The sequence below is a fragment of the Rattus norvegicus genome, chromosome 7 (assembly GCF_021556685.1).
Source record: "Rattus norvegicus strain SHRSP/BbbUtx chromosome 7, alternate assembly SHRSP_T2T, whole genome shotgun sequence".
NCBI lineage: Eukaryota > Metazoa > Chordata > Mammalia > Rodentia > Muridae > Rattus > Rattus norvegicus.
Genome location: NC_141540.1, coordinates 136,920,589 through 136,934,279, shown reverse-complemented (window position 1 = coordinate 136,934,279; position 13,691 = coordinate 136,920,589). Strand labels below are relative to the sequence as shown.

The 13,691-nt window shown below is 43.5% G+C and overlaps 1 long non-coding RNA gene across 1 annotated transcript; it reads right to left on the bottom strand.

Moving 5' to 3' along the window:
• Positions 1 to 2,574: 2,574 nt before the first annotated feature.
• On the bottom strand, positions 2,575 to 8,008 carry LOC134479559 (uncharacterized). The gene is made up of 3 exons (XR_015626179.1): positions 7,824 to 8,008; positions 3,792 to 4,079; positions 2,575 to 2,755 (listed from the first exon to the last, which is right to left on the bottom strand). It is a non-coding gene; the product is annotated as an uncharacterized LOC134479559 (long non-coding RNA).
• Between the last annotated feature and the right edge of the window lie 5,683 nt (positions 8,009 to 13,691).

The window sequence follows — 13,691 nt, the reverse complement described above, 5'->3', positions numbered from 1 at the left end:
GAATGAGTTTGGACTGTTTATGCATAATACACTATATACCTTATCTTGTGATTCATTTCGCATTGCCAAATGTACCACATCACGGATAAAGTCTTCTGAGGAAAGGATGCCGAAGTCTCCAATAACATAAAATACAAATTGAAACTTACTCTCAGCTCACAATGCCCCATGAAGCAGGGCCACCTTCTGCTGAGGCTCAGCTGTGCAGGAGAGAGGAGCCTACCACAAGAATAGTAGGGATTTGCATTCCATTCAGTCTGGAGCAAAACATTTGATTTGGCATTTGGCGTAGTTTTCCTGGATGCATCATTTCCAAGTAGCCCCGGTAACCCCCCCACCCCACCCCCAACTGAAGGAAGCTGAATGTGCCTGCAAGAGGTAAGGGAGGGACACAGTGTGCCACTCTGACAGCCTGCCTCATAGCAGGCGACACTCTGTGCCGCTCTGACAGCCTGCCTCATAGCAGGCTCTGTGGTTCACGCTTTATGAATTTATTAATCATCCGAAAGAGAATGAGCAAACGCTCATCACAGTCCCGGGGAAGACTGAATCAGGAGGTGTTACAAGCTTTGATAAATGGCCAGGAGATGAACAGCAGTGTGGTTCACAGAGACCGGAAACAAATCAGAAATCGGGGATGGAAAAACATGAAATTGCTCTCTGAAAGCCCAAACAAATATCTGGCAAAAATCACATCAGATGTGATCTCTAGAGAAGAGAGTTCTCTCTCTCTCTCTCTCTCCCTCTCTCTCTCTCTCCCTCTCTCTCTCTCTCTCTCTCTCTCTCTGTGTGTGTGTGTGAGTGTGTGTGTGTGTGTGTGTAGATGGTGGGGAGTTTAGACAAATGAAAATGTGCAAAAAAAGTGAGGTTGGCATTGATTGTGGTGGAGCCTGAACATTAAGGGGAAGGGGATTGGGGTGCCTCATATGAGTGTTTGAAATCACCCGGAGACAACTGTATTCCAGTTTCCACACCCAAATAAACAGGCGATGCTGACAGTCTTGGAAGGCATCCAGGGGAAAGTAATGGAAATGATTAATGGAAGGAGGGATTGATTTATGAAGATTTATGGAGTGTATCATCTGGGTTAAGCGACAGCAGAAAATATCACGATACATTCTGGAAATGACGGCGATACTTATATTTCAGATCGGAGGGTAGGGAAGTAAAAAAAGAAAAACAAACCAGGATTAAATAGGGTAGAATTAATCTGCATAAAGGAAAACAGCATTGCTTTTTTTTTAAAGCAGTTCTTCCTGAATAAGTCTTAAGATCACTAAATACTTCAGTTGACAACTACTCAATATTACGTCAACTTTTAAGGTACCCGTTGAAGTACCCTCAGCTGTGACGTTAGGTTCAGGAACTTCACTGAAAGAATGATGCTGTTCTGGTGGGAGTATGCACAGAACAAACCACTGTGTTATCTCCTGAGAGAATTCATGTGAGTGGGAGGGGCTAGCGGAAGGATTCATGTGAGTGGGAGGGACTAGCGGAAAGATTCATATGAGTGGGAGGGGCTAGCGGAAGGATTCATATGAGTGGGAGGGGCTAGCGGAAGGACTTAAGGAACCTATGTTGTTTTAAGGGATGTCTGCCTGCTTACCTTTCTTTCATTTAGTGGTCAGGATAGTTTTACATTTTTAGAAATACCCACCGATTGAACAGACTCCGGGTTGGCCCCATGGCCTTTGTGAGTGAGCATTTCCACACGATCTTTTATTTACATTTCTTTTTTTTTTCTTTTTTCTTTCTTTCTTTTTTTTCAGAGCTGGGGACTGAACCCAGGGCCTTGCACTCGCTAGGCAAGCGCTCTACCGCTGAGCTAAATCCCCAACCCCTCCACACGATCTTTTAAGACTGAGTGTGTAAAGTAGCCTTGTTTTGTTCCCATCACACAGTACCACATTAGCAGTAAAGACTTTTTACTGAAGGGAAACAAGACCGTCAGGGCAGAATCAAGTCCCAAGAAAGAGCCTTGCCCAGGGGTTTCAGTTGGGTGCGATTCTTTGGGGGAAGATTACGCTGCTTCAGAACTTAGCATATTACGGGCAAAAATCATACCAGTGAGCCAAGATTTAGGGGGATCTGGTTGAGTTATCAAGTGGATCCTAAAGGAAATTCTTGAGCCTAAAGGAAAATCAGTGCCCTTTGTTAGTGGTAAGATTAGTGAAAGTGGAAAACTTTAAATGTTCTGTTGTCTAGCTTGAGGTTAAACTTACAGCTCAGCTCTGACTCTATGTTGGCATAGGTAATGAAATCACTACAAATTACAGTGGTCCCGTGTTTCCTGCCATCACTAGGTGATACATATTCATTACTTATGGAGTAGGTAATGACTACCTAGAATACAACTGGCCCTCAATAGGCATTTGTTAAATAAGTCAATGAATGAATTTACAAGGGGAAGTAAAGGCTCTGATGAGAGTAGGAGATCATTCCCTAGGGGATCCTATAAATCCCCCCTGTTGAATCTACCTATACCAATTCTCATTCCTCCAGCATCAATCAGACCTGACTGAATTGTCCCTCCCACACCCCTATGCCCCTTTTATTCATACAGGTTACATGTCATTGTTTACAATGTCACCTTTAATCCACCGGCATTTACAGAGCCATTCCTTGGTCCTAAGGGCTGGGCTCACCTCTGGGAAGCAGGAAGAATGAGATCAGTTGTCTTCTAAGGGAGTTTGCAGCCGTGCTAGAAAGACGAGCCAACAGACTATATACATGGTAACCATAACTGTATCTAAGTCTGTGAAACAAATAGACAAGGTCATTGAGGTGAGTCCTGTAGGACGTAGTTGTATCAGGAGCTAACAAAGCACTAAATAGAGAGCATCAAAACCCAGGACAGAAGCACCATAGGAACAAAATGGAGAGCTCTCTTTTCCTCTCCAAGGACCCCCTGACCTTCACTGCGCCAGCGTCTGCATACACATAGACTTTTAGAGGAAAGGAAGATGCAGCCTGAACCTCACTCTTCCCTGGCCCTCTGCATTCTCAAATACACAAAGGCATCTCTTTTGATGGGGAAGCTTGGCCTTTAATGCTCTTAATTGCCTGACAGTAACGAGAAAAGGTTTGCCTAGAATTGATGGGTGACTTCTGTACGCGGCATCAACGTGCCTGTGCCGACTGTTTTCGATGACGTTCCGAAGAAATTATTTCAGATGCAAGCAGTTGGCAGGGATGTGTCAAATAAAAAGACCCACTAAAAACTATTTATCCACAGCAGGATGGAGGCATGTAAGATTGCTGGTTTGCAGAATTTATCGTAGCGTATTGTTTTCAGTCAGCCTATTTTGTTAGAGGCAAGCGGAGGTGCATGGGGTGGCCACCGCACAGCCTGTAGCCCATAATATTTAAATTAAAAAAAAAATCTACTAAGCAGTAGATTAGGCGTGCTTTATTCTGTCCACATAACACTGAGGTTTTTAAATTTAATTTATGTTTCTGTTGACTGAATGTGAATAAATAAAAAGTAGGAAGTTCCTTGCGCCGGCACTCCCTCACGGGAAGGCCAAATAGAGACGGCGCACACTTGGGTCGTTTTATTTTACAATCAGGATCTGGGGTGGCAGATTTAAGAGAGGTTCTGTAGATTGCTGCTTGGCTTTGATTATGAAGGCCTGATGTGAACAGGATATACACCACGATATAATATTACTATCCATCTTCTGCTTCCCCCAGATTTCAGTGCCCGGTCGTAAATCACCTGTAGTCAAATACTAATGCCTGTGTAAATCCCCTCCCTGGCCTCTGTATGAGTCTAAATGGAAGCGTATTACCTTGTTGAAGTACAGTGTGGATTACCATCTCCTCCATTATCCACTTCAAATTCCAAAATAAGGACAGTCAGGTGGGAGAGAAAAGCACACGTCCGTCCTCTCCTTTTGAAATCCGTCAGCCATACTGGACTTCAGCCATGGACGTGAAGGCGCTGCCTGCCAGTGGTCCCCACAGGAGGAAACAAAGTGTGCAGAGCAGTGGTGGTCGAACTGTCAGGCATGGGACAATCACCTTACGACAGAGCGTTCCGCAGGGGCCGTGCCATGTGGGGGCTTTTAGTGTAGACTCTGGAAAACATTTCAGTTATGACCCTTAGACCCTTTTTCCTGCTTATGAACAGTGTCTTGTACTTCTCACAGGACTAACGGTTGGGTATTTTTGGAGTTATGACCCTTTGTTAGATGGGCTAATAAGCGGAAAGCACATATAACACCCCTGGCATCCCGTACTGAGTAAGTCCAGGCAGTGGTAATGAGGATGAGGAGAAAATCACATTTTAATCAGGCTGCAGGTTGGGAGAGACAAGTGGTACATTGTGGGGCCTGAGGAAGAGGCCTTCTTGGATTTACAACTAGAATCCCTCATTTGCACCTCCGCACACCTGGCCTTGATTTTAATGGTACCAATATTAGTAAGCCGACATGAAAATCTCACTGCTGTACAATTACAAATCATATGATTTATACCTGTAGGCTCCGCTGACAGTCATTGGGGACTAATTGGAAATAGATTCTTATTACAATATGTATTTGACATGCGAGCAAGAGATACATTTTAAAAATATACTTGTCTTAGTTACTGTTCTGTTGCTGGGAAGAGGTAGTGTGACTAAGACAACTTATAAAAGAAAACATTTGACTGGGGCTTGCTGGCAATTTCAGAGGATTGTCTGAACTGTCATGACAGAGAGCAGGGCAGCAGGCAGGGATGGCGTGGAGGAGAGAGAGAGAGAGACAGAGACAGAGACAGACAGAGACAGACAGAGAGACAGAGACAGACTGGGCTTGGTATGGGCTTTTGAAACCTCAAAGTCCACCCACAATGACACACCTTCTCAAACAAGTTCATACCTCCTAATCCTTCCCAAACATTTCCATGAACTGAGAACCCAAGCATTCAAATATGGCCTATGGGGGCCATTATCATTCAAACCACCACACTGTGGTCATAAATACAGGCATCAAGAGATGTTTGAAATGTATATTTTGTGTAAAACCATCTTAAAACTGTGCACATACATAAACAATGTGTGCGTGTATCTATCACACTATGTCGTGTGACATTCTTTAGTATAAAACAGCCTAACAATTACATGTTGGACACACATTGCAAGTGTACTGCTCACGAGGGTACATGTTCTGCACCAGGACTTGGCAGTTTGAAAGTTTCCCTTGTGGGGAGAATGGTTGTGCATCTCACTCTCTTATCGGTTTCATCTGTGCCTCAGAGTTAGCCTATCAGCCAGCAGCTCAAGGCAGTTCGAGGAGGAACATCAGTCAGACCTCAGATCTCCAACATTCCCCTGATGGAAGGGAAAACTGTCAGTCTGGTCACTTCTTTTACTCACTCCAGTCTGATATGGTTGTGATTCAAGGTAGATAAAGGAGGGGAAATATGTCTCCAGGAGAAGTGGAGAAAGACACAGGCGAGCTGCAGAACCCTGGCCATGGGTGTCAGGCTAGGCAGACTCTGTGTGCCCACAGATATAAGTGAGGTCAGTGAGAAGTACGCAAATGGCCCTCTGTCTTCCTTTCTGTAACACTGAAGAAGAGAAAGACATGGCTGGTGTCTAGATCGATCTGTGTGGGGTTTAGACTTTTTTTTTTTTAAGTTGATAATCTAGGGGAAGGACTGAAGGAGCTGAAGGGGGTTGCAACCCCTTAGGAAGAACAACAATACTAACCAAGCTCCCAGGGACTAATCTGCCAATCAAAGAGGACACATGGAGGGACCCGTGGCTCTAGCTTCATAAGAAGAAGAGGATGGCCTTATCTGGCATCAATGGGAAGGGAGGCCCTTGGATCTGTGAAGGCTCGATGCCCTAGTGTAGGGGAATGTTAGGGTGCTGAGGTGGGAGTGGGTGAGGGAGAACCCTCACAGAAACATGGAGAAGGGGGCATGGGAGAGGGGGTTTGCAAAGGGGAAACTGGGAAGGGAAATAACATTTGAAATGTAAATAAATAAAGGAATAAATAAGGAAAAAACTAAAAACCAACCAAACAAAAAGTTGACAATAGAGTCTCTCCCTGAAAGAAAGAAATACCTTGCAATTGGATACCCAGAAAACCTACCGGGAAGCAGAGCATTAATTGTTTAAGATCATTAATTAATTAATTAATTAATTAGTGTGTGTGTGTGTGTGTGTGTGAATTTATGTGTACCACCTGCATGCAACTACCTTCAGAGGCCAGAGGGTGTTGGATCCCTGGAACTGGAGTTACAGGAAACTGAGGTAGCTAATACAGGAAGTAGAAACCAAACCCAGCTCATCTACAGGAGCACTGCGCACACAGTCACTGTGCTCTCACTTCAGCTCCTGTAGCTTACATTTGTAAGTATTTAACTCTATAAGGACTCCTTCTCCAGGGAAACATCTGAAATAAATAGTAAGTAAGTATTATATTCCTTCAAACAGCTGCCTCCTTCCTGCCTATCTCCTTTCCTGTTCCCCCCAGAAGAGCTTCCTCTACAAAGTAGCAGAGCATATTTGAATCTAGACAAGTGGTTCCCATGTCTGAGATGTGTCAGGTATTTACACTATGATTCATAACAGTAGCAACATCACAGTTACAAAGTAGCAACAAAAGTAATTTTCTGGTTGAGGAACACTATTAAAGGGTTGCAGCATTAAGGTTGAGAATCACTAATCTACACTAAGGGTATTGTACTCTTGTGGGTGTATTTCTAGTTTCATAGGAATGACACACTCTGGATAAAGTGTTCAGGAACTTTTCCTGCCACCAAATTCCCCAAGTCCGGAATGTTTTTATATAAATACACATTTTGTGGTCTTTAGTTTAACAATGTATTCTACAGTGCGTTAATACAGATGTTTATTAACCACACCCCTATTAAATACAAATAATAAAAACTTGGTATTTCTTCAATAGGTATCTGTTGGATATATGAATAAATGCATTTCCCTAGCTTGCCAGCAGTAGAGTGGCTCTTTAGGAGTGGTCACCCCTTGACGTACAGTCGAAACTGACTGTGTGCTTTGTCATGGACGATTTGCTCGCATGATGCTGGTAATAACAAACCATTAGACGCTCCCTGTATAAAAGATGCTATGTAAGCACCTCTCATTCATTTCCACATCTGTGATAATATTATCTTCATTTTACTAATGAGGGAATTAAGGCTTAATGAGCTTCTGTAACGCGCCTGAGCCTCACTTCTAATAAAGGGTGGAATTTGCTTTAAACCTACACCCAAGGCTATAATGACTCTGTCCTCCAGCAGTACCTGACTTTTGCAATTTAGAGAGAGAAAACTGGAGGGAGGCTACTCTGTGCCCTCTGCTTCTATTTTTGACTCTTATTTTTGCACAATGTTAAAAATCTGACTTAGAGAGTGGGGGTTATAGGACGGAGATGGGAAGCAATATGGAGGAGGAAGTGTGAAAGTTAAGTGTGGGCAAGGGCATGGAATCAAGGTGACAAGCCTACTGATTTTGGAATAGACTACCTCAATGCATAAAAAAACCCTGCAAGTTTGTGAGCAGATAAAATATATAATGTTTGTGTTTGTGAATAGATATGGTACATAATGTTTATGTTTGTAGATAGATATGATATGTTGTGTGTGGTTTTTGCTACCCTGCTTTAAGCTCCGGAAAGACTCCACCACCAGCCCCAACTCAGGTTCCCTCAGATCCACGGATGAAACACACACACACACACACACACACACACACACACACACACACACACACGTTAATCTTAAAATGCTTTTGCTAACTCAGTGACTGGGCACTCCTAAACCTCCCCTGCTACCTGAGGCATAATTGGCCACTCTATCTGAAAACTCACATGACTGGTTGACATTATCTTCTGCAGCTCTGGCCTCCTTCTTTCTTCCCTAGTTCTCCTGATTCCCTGCATCCTTCCGAGGAACTCTAAGTGTCCTGTCCCATCCTCATTCATTGGCCACTGGCATCTCTATTGATGGATCAAGAACCAATTGGGGAACAGGACCTTAGCATTGGAACCACCTCCTACAATGATACATAATGTTTATGTCTGTGAGTAGATAGGATACATAATGTTTACATTGCTATACTTTGAAAGGTGTTAGTGGAGAAGCCATCAGTGTCTTGACAAATGGTATGATGGGCTGAATGAGAAATGCCCCCCAACCCTCATTGTTTGCCTGATCCAGATGTAGAACTCTCCCTGTCCAGCACCATCTCTGCCTGCATACCACCATGTTTCCTGGATGATGATAATGGATTGAACCTCTGAACTGTAAGCCAGCCCCAATTCAATGTTTTCCTTTGTTGCCATGGCCATGGTGTCTCTTCAGAGCAATAGAAACCTTAAGTAAGACACTGGGTCAGTGATTTAAGCTTTTTCTTGTGTGAGATTTTAAATTAGTGCTTCACTATCAGCAGCAGAATTTGAGGACCTGTCCCACAGACCGTCGTGCCTCTTCCCTCACCATCTTCTCCTGACTCAGGGGCCTTTGGTTTCCAGCGTGCTGCTGTGCCCTGGAATGCTGCCTGCTCCTGTGTGTGTTTGAGCCCTTCACGTCTGAAGCAACATTCATTCTCCAAATTCCATGTTCTCTTTTCCTCAGCTCTTTACCCCCAGCGGATTTCTGGTTTTATGTTACCCTATAATGTTATTTTAATATAAATGTATATAGTAAATTACTATGGCAGCTGTTTTTCTTTATCCTATATTGTTCCTCAATAATGATACAGAGAGACCAAGATTTATTTTCAATTTAAGGCACAATAACTAGGCATTATCTTTCTATTCTAATCCCCTAAGATCAGCTGTCTATCTCCTAGCCAAAATCTCGGAAGGACTTGCATTTTAGTATTGGTCAGGCTCTCTGAGCTTCAGAGGTGTTTTCCCATGATGTTGCCTCACCCTCATGGTGGAATCTGCCTTATTCTTCTCTCTCTCCTTCTCCCCTGGCTGGTGGAAGTTCAGCTCTGTTCTCTCTTCTGCCCTGCCATTGGGTGATTGACTTTTATTGACAAGGCAAAGCATAAATGGTAAGCGCTGTCTACACAAACTTGAGATAGGAGATTCTTGACATAAGCATTACAATGCTCTGTCCAGATTGAAACAAGCTGTGAAGGCAGAGAAGTCAGCATTTGAATAATGCAAGGGTAAATTTACACAGCACACAATAGCACGATGCCTACACCTCCCCATTCGCACACTTTATTATGACTCGCATTTCACAAATACTCACATGACTTTCCATATTATAGTTCTCTTTTTTCTCACCACATAGCAAACTCTACGTGGGCAGGAGCCATCAAATTATCTTGATTAATCCTAGCATCAATTGTGTCACCATGGACACTCAGAAGTAATCAGGTTAATAAGTAAACACTACAGCTCAAATTTTCTTCAAGTGTTCAGAACAAAGTCGGTTCGAACTCTCAAGAACTGAGTAACTTAGTGCCCTTGCTGCTGTTGCCCCAGTGGTTTCTTACTGGTATTTTGGTATTATAAATCATAAAGGGCCTTATTTGGTGATCATAAATTGTATTGATTGGGGCAGTAAAGAAGTGAGTCACTAGATAGGAAAGGTTAGCTGATTAGTAAGTAAATAATAACTATTTAGGAGAGGTGGACAAGGAAGCCTGATGTTTAGCTGTTCGTGTATCCATGACTTCACCAACACTTGTTCTTGCTAGTTCTTCCCGCGTGCTCTGATGCCATCTAACATTGTGCTCTATGGTGTATAAGCAGATTCACTCTTTGATTTATTGTTTGCTTCATTCATGCCTTCCTCTGTTGCTCAGAAGTTCCAGTGCAAAAGCAATGGTGACCTTTGTGAGAATTCTTTCCTTTCCTTTCCTTTCCTTTCCTTTCCTTTCCTTTCCTTTCCTTTCCTTTCCTTTCCTTTCCTTTTCCCATCCCGTCCCGTCCCCGTCCCCCAACGTGTCCCATCCCTCCATCCCTCCCTCCCTCTTTCTTCCTTCCTTCCTTCCTTCCTTCCTTCCTTCCTTCCTTTCCTTCTGTCTGTCTTCTTTTTCTTTTTTCCCTTTTCTTCTTTTTTGTTGTTGTCATTTGAAGTGAGGTCTTGTAGCCATTACAGGGCTTGAACTAGTTAGTCATCTTCCTGCCTCCCTCAACTCAGTGCAGGCCCTCCTGGAGGCATGCACCATCCCGTGTGCCGTGTTTAAACAGGAGTATCTCCATTAGCTGTTGATGTTGGCTGGGTGAACATTTCTAAAGATCATATTTAGAAAGTATTTTTCTATTTCTGAATGGTATTTAATTGTAGTACCAATGGGAAATATATGAAAAGGCACTATTTTATTTGTTGTTGAATCTGCCAGGCTGGTCTATCCTCACACATCAAATTTGCTGTAGAACTTGATGATTCTTTCATATCTGTCTTGTTTCCTGTTGGGTCTTTCTCTGAGCCTCTTCCTCCTGGACTAAGGTTGCAGGGATGAGGAAATGAACTTGCTAGGTGATTCATATGGTTGTATCGTTCTGGAAGAGTGACCGCAGAATATAGGCCTGTCATTAGCTGCTGCTATACCACTGCTGTGTCCATGAGTTATGCATCTGATTTATACGTTCAGGTATACTGTATGTGGCTACCATTTAAGGAAGACATTTGGGGACAGACAGCCTTAGGCAAGTTTGTTTATATGCCAGATCTCCTTTAATCCTTTTACTATCGTACAAGATGGATACTATTCCCTCCACCCCCCCCATTTTACAGATGATAAAATTGAGGCTAGAGGGAGTTTATTAACATGGAATGGCAAGCAGTGGTTTGGGCCATGGCGGTCAACTTAGGGTCCTGTGCTGTTACTACCTTCCAAGTGACTGATAAGCCACATTTAAGTTTGAAATCTACTGGAAACTAATTACATTGATTGCAAGACTCCACAGGAAGAAGTCAGTAGGTTGGAACCAAGCTCAAAATGAAATGAGAATAAATATTCATAACTGTATGCGAGAGGGTATTGCCGTCTTAAAGCGTCTTACCAAGTGAATGACACATCTTAATGAGAGGCTTTCGTGACGGGTTCTCCTTTGTGTCAGCTTCTCTAACAGATGCTTGCTCCAAAAAGCCCCGTGTTGCTAGGAAGCTAATTATTATCAGAACCTTCTGAAGGGTGAGTTTGTGTGATGTTGGAAGTCTATAGCCACCCTGAGAAGATTATCTAGAATTTCTAACACAACGTTGTTTTCCTGCGTGGTGATAACCAGGTCGCAGTTGTCTGTTATCATTTGTCCTCACCGTAGTGCATTATCAAAATGAAGCCAGGCTGTTTGCATTCCCGTTAGAGCGCTAAGGTCTTCAGAAACATTTGGAGAATGACTCCCTACAAGCAACTGGAAACTGAAAACAGCACAGTCATTACCCAGACATAACTCCAGAGGGACAGAGTGATCTCATACAGAGAGCTACTTAAAACAGTGATAAAATTCCAGTCAGCACAGTGAATGACGGAATCTACTGAAATACAAGAGAGTCACAAAATGAAAACCTTCACCATTTCTTAATTAATAATTAATTAATTTTATTGACATGTGAATTAATATCTTGGATTGCGGCCTTAAGAAGCTGATTGTGAGGACTTTCGCTAGTGTTTCCTAAACCTTGTGGCTTAGGGCACTCTTGAGGCAAAAACATTCCCCACTAAACTTAGGTTTAAGCCAGCTCAGATCAATGCTTGATTGTTACCAGGCTGTTGCCAAGACTCTAGGTTGCTCTTCGCAAGGCCCCTGTGGTGGTTTGAATCCCCTGTGATGGTTCGAATAAAAATATCTCCCATAGGCCCATAGGGAGTGGCACTATTAGAAGGTGTGGCCTTTTCGGAGTAGGTGTGGTATTGTTGGAGAAAGCTTGTCACTGGGCTTTGAGGTCTCAGATGCTCAACCCCGATGTAGTGGCTCAGTCTTCCTTCTGTCTGCTGGTTTGTATGCAGAACTCTCAGCTACCTTCCCAGTCACACGTCTACCTGCCTGCTGCCATGCTTCCAGGCATTAATGACAATGGACTAAACCTCTGAACTGTAAGCCAGCCCCGATGGAATGTTTTCCTCTATAAGAGTTGCTGTGGTCACGGTGTCTCTTCACAGCAATAGAATAGAATAGGAGTTGCCATGGTCACGGTGTCTCTTCACAGCAATAGAATAGAATAGGAGTTGCCATGGTCACGGTGTCTCTTCACAGCAATAGAATAGAATAGGAGTTGCCATGGTCACGGTGTCTCTTCACAGCAATAGAATCCCTAACTGAGACAGCCCCATTGCTGGAGACAACACCTGCACAACTCATTGAAGATAGAGAAGTTGAGCTGGCACCTATGTAGAGCCTCTACCCCTGCATTCTAGCACAGTTGGTTCAGGAAGGTGTTCTCATGCTATCAAAGGAGTAACATTAACACCGAGCCATGCACACCTTTGATCCATAAAGGTGTTCTGCCTACAAGATAAGCTAGGACAACGGTGGCACAAACTTTGTGGGAGTGACCAACCAACCTCTGATTTGACTTAAGTCTCACTATACTATATGGAACCCATATTGACACTGAGTGACCAAGAACCTGAGTATAGATAGCTCAGAGACTGTGGTGGTTTGAATAGGCTTGGTCTAGGGAGTAACACTATTTGGAGTAACACTTATGGGAGTAGGCATGGCTTTGTTGGAATGGGTGTGGCCTTGTTGGAGTGGGTGTGGCCTTGTTGGTTGAGGTGTGGCCTTGCTGGAGGAAATGTGTCACTATGGGTATGGGCTTTAAGACCTTCCTCCTAATCATGTGGGAACCAGTCTTCTCCTAGCAGACTTCTGATCAAGATGTAGACCCCTCAGCTCCTCCTGCACCATGCCTGCCTGGATGCTGCCATGTTCCTGCTTTGATGATAATGGACTGAACCTCTGAACCTGTAAGTCAGCCCCAACGAAATGCTGTCCTTATAAGAGTTGCCTTGGTCATGGTGTCTGTTCACAGTACTAAAACCTCAACTAAGACAGACATCTAGGGTAAAACCAAATAAAACAGTTATTAAAAAAAAATAGCAATGAAATGACTTCTACTGACGTTCTGCTATACTCCTAGATCAGTTCAACCATCATCAGAGAAGCTTCCTCCTGTAAAAGGAAGAGTGCAGTGACGGTGGGGGGTACCAGGTCCCAGTGGAAGGAAGGTTGGGAGGAGAGAGATGGAGCACGTCGGAGGAGTCATCTAGAAATCTATGTACCACTCCCTACTACCTCTCTGCTATGCGTGGTCTTGGAAGTTGCTAGTGTGTACAGATTAACTGGAGGTGCAGCTTCTTTGATGGGGTGGCCTTCCCATGATGCAGTTGTGTTTTAGTTAACCATGCTCCTGGAAGTAAGACCGACAGGCGCAGTGGTTCACCAAGCTAGACTTGGGAGGAACTGTTTCTTTGGTCTGTTGTTGGTGCTCTTTCTGGGGCAAATACTCACTTATTCCTGACCCCTCCCCCCCAAAAAAAATTTGTAACACATTTCTGATAAAGCTGCCTGAATCTAGGTTACCTTTTGAAAGTGCATATTTACCCAGAAACTGTTAAGAGAATTCATTTTAGTGAAATCAACTCAGTTCCTGAAGCTAAGATTAGAGAGTCTCAATTCACCAGTGCCTCTGGCTCCCCAGTTAATCCTATTAGTTGGAAATGAAATGTCCTTGACACAAAGTAGTTCTCTGAGTATTAGTGAACACAG